Source organism: Thalassophryne amazonica, chromosome 3 (genome assembly GCF_902500255.1).
Source record: "Thalassophryne amazonica chromosome 3, fThaAma1.1, whole genome shotgun sequence".
NCBI classification, from domain to species: Eukaryota; Metazoa; Chordata; class Actinopteri; order Batrachoidiformes; family Batrachoididae; genus Thalassophryne; species Thalassophryne amazonica.
In genome coordinates, this window is record NC_047105.1 from 66,123,263 (window position 1) to 66,132,511 (window position 9,249).

A 9,249-nucleotide genomic window follows, 5' to 3' on the forward strand; every position below is an offset into this window, starting at 1 on the left:
TAAATGTAATTGGACAGAAAATCAGGATCAGCTCTGAATCAAACTTTCAGTCAGATACCATCCTACATAACACTCAAATATGAAAGAAATTGTGATATTTTTTGACAGTTATGAATTTTTGAACATTCGTTCAATGTTAAAGATAGGGATTTTTTCTGACTTTGAAATATGACCTTAAAAATTGAATCAGTTCTTGCCTATCAGGATATGAATCTTCTTTAAAAAATTCATAATAGCAGGAGGTGGTAAAATCACAAGTCAGAATTTCAATACATCCACTGAAATGATTCACAATATTAATACCAGCATTTTGGCATCAAAATTAATTCTATATCTTGAAAATAACCCCTCACCCCTTGAATGTAACAAAGTATGGTCTATTTTCAGCTATCTGGCTATTCCGCTATGTGTAAAGTTTGTCCATGCTCTTCAAAAACTTTAAATACATAAACCATTGTCAAAGGTTTTTTTTCCACTCACACTGTGTGAATAACAGAACTTAGGAGGAGGCCATGCTCTTCAAAAAGTTTAAAACATAAACCATTGTCAAAGGTTGTATTTCACTCACACTGTGTGAATAACAGAACTTAGGAGAAGGCCATGCTCTTCAAAAACTTTAAATACATAAACCATTGTCAAAGGTTTTATTTCAGTCACACTGTGTGACTAACAGAACTTAGGAGGAGGCCATGCTCTTCAAAAACTTTAAAAACATAAATCATTGTCAAAGGTTTTATCAAATTCTTTAGCTTGAGATCTTGTTTTTGGCTTGGCCATGACACTTGATTTACTACAACTTGCCATGCTGTGACTTGAAATTATATGTGTAATTGCATGATCACTGTAATAATATCAGTACTTATGTAGCTTTTGTGACTTCTCTAAAACAAGTACTACCAAGTCAGGAGCATTATGTTGGGAAAGTGTAGTGACACGGACCCACAACAGGGGGCGTAAATGAACGGACAATGGAAGGAGTTAAATTAGAACACTTTACTGTTGTGAATGTCACAACCAAACACAGCAGATTACAGAATGTACACAAGTCAATTAATAAAGGTGTCGTGTGGGCAGGCTCGACGATAGGAGACGCCCGTCTGGAGACGAACCGGAACCACACGATTTCCACCGCCACTGAACCCGAGGGATACTGGAGCCGCCAAGTCCCGAAGTCCCCAGGTGGCCACCGTCTCGGCGTGTCGGATCTGGTACTGTTGGCAGAAAACAAAAACAGTCAAGTGTGGGTGTGTGTGCACCCAGTAACAATTATGGTGGGAATTCCACCTCCACCTCTCACTCAATACGTGTTGCAGCGATCCCTCAGAGGAAAAGAGTGCCGTCCTGCACAGCCTCCACAAACTAAGGACCGGTACTCCTGCAAACACTCACAATAGATAGATTTAGAAAATTACCACAAAGGCTGAGGATATTACCTCTTGATGAAGATGATATCTCGGCAATGTGGTGGAGGTGTCTTCCTGCTTTTATTCCAGATGTGGAGTAGATGATCAGTGACAGCTGTCATGGTTGATGGGTGACAGCTGTCACCACGGCTTGTTCCTGGAGGCGGCAGCGCCCTCTCGTGCCTGAAGCCCGCACTTCAGGCAGGGCGCCCTCTGGTGGTGGGCCAGCAGTACCTCCTCTTCTGGCGGCCCACACAACAGGACCCCCCCCTCAACAGGCGCCTCCTGGCGCCCGACCAGGCTTTTTCGGGTGGCGACGGTAGAAATCGGCCAGGAGGGCCGGGTCCAGGATGAAGCTCCTCTTCACCCAGGAGCGTTATTCGGGTCCATACCCTTCCCAGTCCACCAAATACTGAAAGCCCCGGCCCATTCGACGGACGTCCAAGAGCCGGCATACTGTCCAAGCCGGCTCCCCGTCGATGATACGGGCAGGAGGCGGCGCCGGACCAGGTGCACAGAGGGGTGAGGTGTGATGCGGTTTAATCCTGGAGACATGGAAGACCGGATGGATCCGCAGTGAGGCCGGGAGTCGGAGCCTCACTGCGGTAGGACTGAGGACCTTAAGGATGGTGAATGGTCCAATGAAACGGTCTTTTAACTTGGGCGACTCGACCTGGAGTGGAATGTCCTTGGTGGATAGCCATAGCTCCTGCCCGGGCTGGTATGGGGGGGCCGGGGACCGTCGACGGTCTGCATGGGCTTTTGCCCTCGTCCGGGCCCTCAACAAGGCCGAACGGGCGGTGCGCCACACCCGACGGCATCTCCGCAGGTGGGCCTGGACCGAGGGCACACCGACCTCTCCCTCCACCAAAGGAAACAAAGGGGGTTGGTACCCCAGACACACCTCAAACGGGGAGAGGCCGGTGGCAGAGGACACTTGGCTGTTATGAGCGTACTCGATCCAGGCCAGATGTTCACTCCAAGCCGTCGGGTGTGCGGAGGTAGTACACCGAAGGGCTTGCTCCAACTTTTGATTGGCCCGTTCGGCCTGTCCGTTAGTCTGAGGGTGATACCCAGACGAGAGGCTCACGGTGGCCCCCAGTTCCCGGCAGAAACTTCTCCATACCTGCGAGGAGAACTGGGGACCGCGATCTGAAACGATGTCTGTAGGTATCCCATGCAGCCGGACGACATGGTGGACCAGGAGATCCGCCGTCTCCTGGGCCGACGGGAGCTTCGGGAGGGCCACGAAGTGGGCCGCCTTGGAGAATCGGTCCACTATCTTGAGAATGGTGGTGTGTCCCCGGGACGGCGGGAGGCCCGTGACAAAATCCAGACCGATGTGGGACCAGGGGCGATGAGGCACAGGAAGTGGCTGTAGGAGTCCCTGTGCCTTCTGGTGGTCCGCCTTGCCCCTGGCGCAGGTGGTGCAGGCCTGGATGTAAGCCCGGACATCAGTCTCCAGGGACGCCCACCAGAAGCGCTGCCGGACCACTGCCACGGTCCTACGCACCCCTGGGTGGCAGGAGAGCTTGGACCCGTGACAGAAGTCCAGGACGGCAGCCCTGGCTTCTGGTGGGACGTATAGTCTGTCTTTCGGTCCAGTTCTGGGATCCGGGCTCTGTGCCAGGGCCTCCCGGACGGTCTTCTCCACGTCCCAGGTTAGGGTAGCCACGATAGTGGACTCCGGTAAGATGGGTTCCGGTGGATCAAACAGCTCGGTCTTGACTTCCCATTCGTGCACCCGGGACAGGGCATCCGATCTCTGGTTTTTGGTCCTGGGGCGGTAGGTGATCCGGAAGTCAAAATGCCGAAAAACAGTGACCAGCGGGCTTGCCTGGGGTTCAGTCGCTTGGCGGTCCTGATATACTCCAGGTTCCGGTGGTCAGTAAAAACCGTGAAAGGCACTGACGCTCCCTCCAGCAGGTGTCTCCACTCCTCAAGAGCCTCTTTCACCGCAAGGAGCTCTCGATTGCCCACGTCATAGTTCCGCTCTGCTGGGGTCAACCTGCGGGAAAAATAGGCACACGGGTGAAGAACCTTATCGGTCTCTCCGCTCTGGGATAGCACGGCTCCTATCCCTGAGTCAGAGGCGTCCACTTCAACCACAAACTGGCGACTAGGATCGGGCTGCACCAAGACAGGTGCAGTCGAGAAGCGTTGTTTCAACTCCCTGAATGCGGCATCGCACCGATCCGACCAGGTGAAGGGAACTTTTGGTGAGGTCAGGGCTGTCAGGGGGCTAACTACCTGACTATACCCCTTAATGAACCTCCTGTAAAAATTTGCAAAGCCGAGGAACTGTTGCAGCTTCCTACGGCTCGTAGGTTGGGGCCAGTCTCTCACCGCTGCGACCTTGGCCGGATCCGGGGCGACGGAGTTGGAGGAGATGATAAACCCCAGGAAGGACAAAGAGGTGCGGTGAAACTCACACTTCTCGCCCTTCACAAACAGCCGGTTCTCCAACAACCGCTGCAGGACCTGACGTACATGCCGTACATGGGTCTCAGGGTCCGGAGAAAAGATGAGTATATCGTCCAGATATACGAAGATGAATCGGTGCAGGAAGTCCCGCAAGACATCATTAACCAAAGCTTGGAACGTCGCAGGGGCGTTAGTGAGGCCGAACGGCATGACCAGGTACTCAAAATGACCTAACGGGGTGTTGAATGCCATCTTCCATTCGTCTCCCTTCCGGATCCGAACTAGGTGGTATGCGTTCCTAAGATCCAACTTTGTGAAGATTTTAGCTCCATGCAGGGGGGAGAACACCGAATCCAACAAAGGCAGTGGGTATCGGTTGTGAACTGTGATCTCGTTCAGCCCCCGGTAATCAATGCATGGACGAAGACTGCCATCTTTTTTGCCCACAAAAAAGAAACCTGCTCCCATCGGAGAGGTGGAGTTACGGATCAGCCCGGCAGCTAAGGAATCCCGGATGTAGGTCTCCATCGATTCGCGCTCAGGTCGGGAGAGGTTGCACAGCCTGCTGGACAGGAACTCCACACCTGGCAACAAATCGATGGCACAATCATACGGACGGTGCGGGGTAAGGGTGAGTGCCCGATCCTTGCTAAAAACGTCAGCAAGATCGTGGTACTCAACCGGCACCGCCGACAGATTGGGGGGAACTTTGACCTGCTCCTTAGCCTGGGAACCGGGAGGAACCGAGGATCCAAAACACACCCGATGGCAGGTCTCGCTCCACTGTACCACCACCCCGGACGGCCAATCAATCTGGGGATTGTGTTTTAGCATCCAGGGGAACCCCAGAATCACACGGGAGGTAGAAAGAGTCACAAAAAACTCAATCTCCTCCCTATGATTCCCTGACACTACCAGAGTTACTGGTAGTGTCCTGTGTGTGATTAAAGGGAGTAGGGTGCCATCTAGTGCTCGCACCTGCAATGGTGAAGGAAGCGCCACCAGAGGGAGCCCTACCTCCCTGGCCCATCTGCTGTCTAGCAGATTCCCTTCTGACCCTGTGTCTACCAGTGCTGGGGCCTGAAGGGTTAAATCCCCGCTAAGGATTGTAACTGGGAGCCGTGTGGAAATGTGTGTGTGTCCCACGTGAATTTCTTGGCCCACCCTAAGCCCAGTTTCTAGGGGCGGGCGTTGGTGTTTAACCGTTCGGGGCAATTGCTCAATTGGTGCTCCATTGAGCCACAAACAAAACACGCCCCGCGGGGAAGCCTCCTCTGTCTATTCGGTGGTCTGAATGTGGCCCTGCTCGTGTCCATAGCTTCGTCAGCAGGGGGAGCTGTCGCCCCACGGGACGTAGAGGCCAGGGAGCGTGGGAAGGGCGGACCTTTCTCGGACCCGGAAGGAAGAGGGACGGCGCGCGCCCGGCCACGCCCTTCATCTCGTTCCCGACGGCGTTCCTCCAACCGATTGTCTAACCGTATAACAAGATCGATAAGCCCATATACTCCCCGCGGTTCATCCTTGGCCACCAGGTGCTCCTTCAGGACCGACGACAGTCCGTTTACGAAGGCGGCGCGGAGCGCAACGTTATTCCAGTCGGACCTCGCAGCCGCGATGCGGAAGTCGACTGCATAAGCGGCTGCACTCCGGCGTCCCTGTCTCATCGACAGCAGCACAGTTGAAGCGGTCTCTCCCCTGTTAGGGTGATCAAACACTGTTCTGAACTCCCTCACAAACCCAGTGTACGTGTGAAGGAGCCGTGAATTTTGCTCCCAAAGCGCCGTAGCCCAAGCGCGTGCCTCTCCCCGAAGCAGAGTAATCACATAAGCTATTTTGCTAGCGTCTGATGCGTACATGACGGGACGTTGTGCGAAGACGAGCGAACACTGCATGAGAAAGTCTGCGCACATCTCCACACAACCTCCGTACGGCTCTGGGGGGGGCTTATGTATGCTTCAGGGGATGGTGGGAGTGGATGTTGAACCACCACAGGAACATTTATATCCTGCACAGGGTCGGCAGGAGGAGGAGCTGCAGCAGCGCCCTGAGCGCTCGCCGCCACTTGCGCGGAGAGAGCCTCCACTCTGCGGTTCAGGAGGATGTTTTGCTCGGTCATTTGATCCAACCGAGCCGTAAAGGCGGTGAGAATGTGCTGTAGCTCACCAATCACGCCTCCTGCAGACGCCTGCGCTCCCTGCTCTCCCATTGGTCGTTCAACAGCCGGGTGACGCCCCTCGGAGTCCATGACGCTGGCCGAGATATCCTGTTGGGGAAAGTGTAGTGACATGGACCCACAACAGGGGGCGTAAATGAACGGACAATGGAAGGAGTTAAATTAGAACACTTTACTGTTGTGAATGTCACAACCAAACACAGCAGATTACAGAATGTACACAAGTCAGTTAATAAAGGTGTCGTGTGGGCAGGCTCGACGATAGGAGACGCCCGTCTGGAGACGAACCGGAACCACACGATTTCCACCGCCACCGAACCCGAGGGATACTGGAGCCGCCAAGTCCCGAAGTCCCCAGGTGGCCACCCTCTCGGCGTGTCGGATCTGGTACTGCTGGCAGAAAACAAAAACAGTCAAGTGTGGGTGTGTGTGCACCCAGTAACAATTATGGTGGGAATTCCACCTCCACCTCTCACTCAATACGTGTTGCAGCGATCCCTCAGAGGAAAAGAGTGCCGTCCTGCACAGCCTCCACAAACTAAGGACCGGTACTCCTGCAAACACTCACAATAGATAGATTTAGAAAATTACCACAAAGGCTGAGGATATTACCTCTTGATGAAGATGATATCTCGGCAATGTGGTGGAGGTGTCTTCCTGCTTTTATTCCAGATGTGGAGTAGATGATCAGTGACAGCTGTCATGGTTGATGGGTGACAGCTGTCACCACGGCTTGTTCCTGGAGGCGGCAGCGCCCTCTCGTGCCTGAAGCCTGCACTTCAGGCAGGGCGCCCTCTGGTGGTGGGCCAGCAGTACCTCCTCTTCTGGTGGCCCACACAACACATTATATATCATAAACTTGAATGTGTTCAATGCAGGGTTCATGAAGTCAAAACAATTACATTGTAATATTTCGAAAGATGTTAAAATGACAATACTGTATATATTGCAGTTTTCTTTTTTACATGGGGTGGGGGTTTTTTTTGTCATGGTAGACACCCACTTCCTATAGGAAATATCTCCCAAATTACACAATGCACAATCTCTGAAGTGGATGTAAGCATATTTGAAAAAAATATATTTTCTACCATTACCAACTCCTGCTATTCGTAATGATATATGAAACATTGTGGGCTACAGGCTGTTCACAAACAAACAAACAGGGGTGTTAACATAACCTCATCCAACTTTGTTGGTGGAGGAAACGAACCCAGAAGTCGGCCACCTTGGTGGTACTCCCCTATACCGTTCTGTTTATACCAGCATCTATTCTTAGCCTTCAAATGCTGTTACGGTAAATTATTGTCACATCATCCGTTGCCACAGTCGGCCAGACAGAGAGATGAACCTGTATTACTATAGACTGCTGAAGATAACCAGAAATCAGGGCAAAGCTTGTGAAAAACTACCAGAATGTAAAAGATGATTTTGCACAATATTACCTCTTTAATCATTATCTTATTGGATCCAAGACCATTTCATTTTTAAATATGTCCATTGAGCCTTAAAATCTGGATGAAAAACCTCATGAATCAAACATCTTAAACCTATCAGAGTTCTGTGAGACTGTTCATTAATGATCGTTAAAGTTGAACACAGCCTGAATGGTGGTAAAAGCACAAACTCCCACATTTGAAATTTAACCGTGACAGATATTACAGAAAGTTAACTTTAATTTGAAAAGTATTTAACATGTGGCAGAGCAGCAGGAAACATTAACGAGGGAGAACAACAAAGATAATATGTGCGCTGTGGATATGCTGATAGTTACTTTTCCATTCGTCCTGCACAATTCGAGACATTGTTTCTCGCACTCAGCCACAATCTGGTTATAGACGTGCAAGCTTTTGTAGTTTTTCACGTCCTCTGATGGGACCTCGTGAAAATAAATAAGTCACTCTCCAACCAGACAGATGATGACATTTCATTTGGATTTTCACCATCAATTAATTTCATCTTCATCTCGTAGGGCGATTGCACTTCACTGCTAAGTCCACTCAAAACCTCACGGCTGTCTCATGAAGTATTGCGATGTTTTCGTGATCTTTTGCCATCAGAGAGAGTAGACTTCTGCTATCTATTCTTTATTCGCCAATGCTGCAAAGATGGCCAAAACAGTTGGCACGCCCATAATTCTGACATCAGTAAAAACACTATTCATACCTCCAAGGCTTATTACCTCCCCCTCCCCCCCAAAAAAAACAAAAAACAAAAACACTGGTATTGGTATCAAACACTGGGTAAAGCTGGGTTTGTTGCACAGGAGCCAGTGTTTGACTGGAGCCTATTCCAACAGTCACAGGGCATGAGGCGGGGTACACCCTGGACAGGATGCCAGTCTATTGCAGCACCATATATAGACAAACAAACACATTCACACCCACGGTCAATTTAAAGTTTCCATTTGACCTAATCTGCATGCCTTTGGATGCGGGAGGAAGCACAAACACAGGAAGAAGATGTAAACTCCACACAGAAAGGCCCCAGGTAGGAATCAAACCCACAACCATCTTGCTGTGAGGCAACAGTGCTAACCACTAAGCCAAACTGCTGCCCTAATTTTATTATATTCAATGAATTAACTATTTACAAACTGAAGGGTTTGTGGGGAATAAAAGTCACCAGATTTATTCCTAGTTACTAGACAAGATTGTTGCAAGAGAAAGTAAAAAACTCACTAAATTTGCAACAAATGAGCTGAACTTTTAACCAAAGACCACTGGGGTATGTGCTGTGTTCAAGACGACAGTAAACTTTGAAAAACCAAGTTGAGATCCTCAGATTTCTGAAAAGCATTTGGTTCACTTTATCACCTCAGAAAACTATATGGATGCCCGCAATAACATATTTGTGCTTTATTGTTGTCTTTACCATGAATGTTGTTGCAGCTGCTTGCTGTCGGTGAGCAGTAAGATGGAAAATGTCTCAGATGAATGTATTTTTATTATAATCTGGAGTCAGTGCCCATATCAATTATTGCAGACGTCTTTGCAGAAACTAAAGAATGTAAACATATCACATACAAGAGTAGTGTAGTTAAGTTGCCTTTCCAATATTACTGTCTTAAGTCATTACAGAGGACACCATGACTGCAGCCATGACATCAAGTTGGAAAAATCAGAGTGCTACATTTCGCAGGGGTTTTCAAGCAAAAACACCAACCCAACCATGCATTCAAATCGCTGTCTGAGCTACAGCGTGTGATTCTCCCATTCCTGACATGTCATAGACGCAGCATTAATTCATGTT

The 9,249-nt window shown here is 49.9% G+C and overlaps 1 protein-coding gene across 1 annotated transcript in view; it reads right to left on the reverse strand.

Annotated features, from left to right (window-relative positions):
* The window catches only part of thumpd3 (THUMP domain containing 3), a 37,651-nt gene extending 33,034 nt beyond the window's left edge, over positions 1-4,617 (reverse strand). Inside the window, exon 1 of the mRNA XM_034166607.1 lies at positions 4,612-4,617. The gene's annotated coding sequence lies outside the window, so the exon portion shown is untranslated. The remainder of the gene's footprint in view (positions 1-4,611) is intronic.
* Positions 4,618-9,249: the final 4,632 nt, after the last annotated feature.